This window comes from Manihot esculenta, chromosome 9 (assembly GCF_001659605.2).
Source record: "Manihot esculenta cultivar AM560-2 chromosome 9, M.esculenta_v8, whole genome shotgun sequence".
In the NCBI taxonomy this organism is placed as follows: domain Eukaryota; kingdom Viridiplantae; phylum Streptophyta; class Magnoliopsida; order Malpighiales; family Euphorbiaceae; genus Manihot; species Manihot esculenta.
The window spans coordinates 983,746-987,647 of record NC_035169.2 but is presented as its reverse complement, the minus strand read 5'-3'; positions in this window follow the sequence as shown (position 1 = coordinate 987,647).

Sequence of the window (3,902 nt, the reverse complement as noted above, 5' to 3'; positions counted from 1 at the left end):
TTGTATTTGGGAGCATCCAGCTTGAGGTAGTCTGTCATCTTTACCTTGCTCCCATCAGCTGAGCTAGGTCTAGGAGGTTGAGTAATTGGGGCTGCTGGTTCTGTAGGTGGTGGAGGTGGAGGTGCAGCATTCCCCGAGGTGGGGTTTGCTGGGTTTGGATAGAAGGGTGAGGGTGGATAAGCTGGGTACTGTGTATAGGGTGGATAGAAAGGTGGATAAGGCATGTAGGTAGGGTAGGGGTTAAAGCTGGAGTAATCCGATGTGCCTCCCATCGGATACCCTGAACCCTGTGGGAAGGGTGGATAATGGGGTGGAAAACCATACCCCGAGGCCTGAACGCCTCCCTGAGATTCCCCTGTCCCTTCTTCCTCCATGCTCACATCCAAGTTCCCATCCCTCCTCTGATCCTCTCCTGTAACCTCCCTCACATCGGAAGAACTTCCTCCTCTATCTGTCCCCCTTCTGCTAGCATCAAAAGACCTTCTAGGGTCCCTTGACACCCTTTCTCTGTTGGCTCTACAAGACATTGCCCTAGGCAATGTAGGAGGACGGGCGCTCGTGCCCTCATCCTCAGGTGGCACTCCAGTCAATCGCGCAGATCGACGAGTTCCTCTCATCCTATTCTCTGAAAAACAGCTCATAACAAGCAAACATTAGCATCATATGGTTCATGTGGGCACACATGAACCCTCATCACATACATCACATAGCATAGCATATCATTAATGCACATGCATAAAGTCATGGCATTTCACATCATCATGCAAGACAGGACTCAACATCCTATCCTAGTGGACATGACCTTCCTATTGTGCTTGACCTTCTAGAACATCTATGAGCCCGACACTCTAGGTCCGATCCTATGAACCTAGGGCTCTGATACCATTCTGTAACGACCTGAAAATCGGACCGCTACCGGCGCTAGGATCCAGATCGGCATAAGGCCGCCGGGACCCGTAGCAAGCCAAACATACATCCTGGAAACCTGTATAATCCCATACATGATCAACAACAACATAAAAATTTAAACTTTTCTTTTATCATCTAACTCAACCTGAACATTCGTGAACATAGTCATAATCATGATCCCCTCTGTGGGATCTCAACAATGCCCCAAAGAGCACTATAACATGAGATGAGTTGGCTTACATCTGTATCATCAAATATCTAAGATCATGCATCAACAAGGGATTACAATACTCATAGGGTCAAGCACATCTATAACCTCAATATATCTCATTACATACATACTGTAATCTTTTACATTACATCATAGTACAATTGTCATGTCCACAATCTAACTATTACATCAACATACTTCAAAAACTCTGGCTAACCTTCTGGTCTACCCTGTACCTGCACACCTGGGGTTAGGGGAGAGGGGTGAGCTTACAAAGCCCAGTGAGCAGAATAGTGAAATCATACATTAAATTTTCATGCCATTATGTAATGCAACACATCACAACTAATCACGTCTCGGATGGTATTGTCACCAATAGTCCTCCACATAGTCCAACTGTGCCGGGACGTAGAATGGGTACAACCGGTCTTTCTCTTAACATAACATATCATATCATACAGTCCAACTGTGCCAGGGACGTAGAATGGGTACAACCTGGACTTCCTCTTACATCGTGCCAGGGACGTAGAATGGGTACAACCTGGACTTCCATACCATATCATGCCATAACATCAATCATATCATATGAGGACTAAAGGATCATCCAATAACCAATCCACATCAACATCAACATCATAAATGCAATGCAACATATTCGTGAATACTAATGCAAACAACCTATTATATCTCATGGCATTCATGATGCATGGGTCATGCTCAAAATTCATATTTCATTTATTTTAAAACTTAAGGTTTATTCCACTCACCTCTGGCTAGCTCTGACAAACTCTGTAGCAGCTGGCTCACTGCTGGGGTCCTCGGTTCCTCGGGTCCGAACCTACACAGGTGGACTCCAATGAGGGACCAAACATACATAAACATAACTCTAATATACTCCCCAAAAACCCCCTAAAACATTGGGAAAACATCACATAAAAACATGCAAGAAATGGCTGGACAGGGCACTTTCGGCTGCAGGTTCGGCGGCCGAAAGTCCCTCCAGAGCCGAAAGTCAGGCAGGTTCGGCGGCCGAAAGTCCCTCCAGAGCCGAAAGTCAGGCAGGTTCGGCGGCACCTTCGGCGGCCGAAACTCCCAGACAGAGGCGAAACTCATGCATGTTCGGCGGCACCTTCGGCGGCCGAAAGTCCCAGACAGAGACGAAAGTCTCTTTTCGGGGGCAACTTCGGCAGCCGAAAGGCCTGCCTCACCAGCCATGTTCGGCGGCCGAAAGTTCCTTCGGCTGCCGAACCTGGTTTCTGCCAAAGGGCAGAAACTTGGCTCCTTTGTGCATTTTCGCCTCCAAACTCACCAATCATGCATATACCTCACTTAAAACATGCATACAAGTTCCTAGGGGTCTCAAAACATCAAATACCCCAACTACAACACTTCAAACACCCACAATCAACACACATTGACCAAAACATCAATATTAACCCATAACTCAACATATAACCTAACATGCATTTCTACCCATAGATCTAGCATAAAACTTACTTAAAACACATGAGGAGCTTAAGATCGGCTCTTACCTCTTGAAGATCGAGAGGGAGACGACCTAAACTTGGAGATCCACGAAAATGAGCTCCTGAGTTCCCAAAGCTCCAAAACTTGTTTCAAAAGTTCAAAACCTTCAATGCAAGCTTAAAACTCAAGAAAAATGGTGGGGATTTGAAGGAAAAACACTAGAGTTGCAAAGGAAAATTCGGAAGCTTGCTGTGGCCGAAAATGGGAGAAAGCTCGCCCATTTCGGCTAAGTGCCCCTTTTATAGGTGGCTGGCCAGGCCACGTTCGGGGGCCGAATGTGCCTCCGCATCCATGCAATGTTCGGCGGCCGAACTTGACTTTCGGCGGCCGAACCTGGACTGCCCTCACTCATGCTTTCGGGGGCCTAACGTGCCTCCAAAATGCATGTACGTTCGGCGGCCGAACTTGACTTTCGGCGGCCGAACCTGGGTTTTCCTCCAAAGACTTTTCATGTAAAACTCATTAAATTTTCATATTTAAAACCATGAAATACTTTAAAACATTTTATGAAAACATGTTTCTACCCTACTAGAGGCCTCCGACATCCGAGTTTCCACCGGACGGTAGGAATTCCGATACCGGAGTCTAGCCGGGTATTACAAACTGTGCCAGGGGCGTAGAATGGGCCTCACTGATCTTTCTCTTACATAACATAACATAACATGGTCCAACTGTGCCAGGGGCGTAGAATGGGCCTCACTGGTCTTTCTCTTACATAGTGCCAGGGGCGTAGAATGGGCCTCACTGGACTTCCGTACCGTATCATCATCATCATAGCATAGGGGGACTAATGGATCATTCAACATCCATCCACATCATCAAACGTAATATGCAATGCAACATATTCGTGAGTCTAATGCAAAACCCTATTATCTCATGGCATTCATGATGCGTGAATCATGCTAAACTGATTTATTTATTTAAAAGCATAAGAGTTATTCCACTCACCTCTGGCTAGCTCTGACACTGACTGAAGCAGCTGACTCACTGCTGGGGTCCTCGGTTCCTCGGGTCCAAACCTACACAGGTGGACTCAAATGAGGGACCAACATACTAGAACATAACTCTAAAAACATCCCCCAAAAACCCCCTAAAACATCTCAAAACATCCATGCAAAACATGCAAAGAAAGGCTGGACAGGGCACTTTCGGCGGCAGGTTCGGCGGCCGAAAGTCCCTCCAGAGCCGAAAGTCAGGCAGGTTCGGCGGCACCTTTGGCGGCCGAAACTCCCAGACAGAGGCGAAACTCATGCAT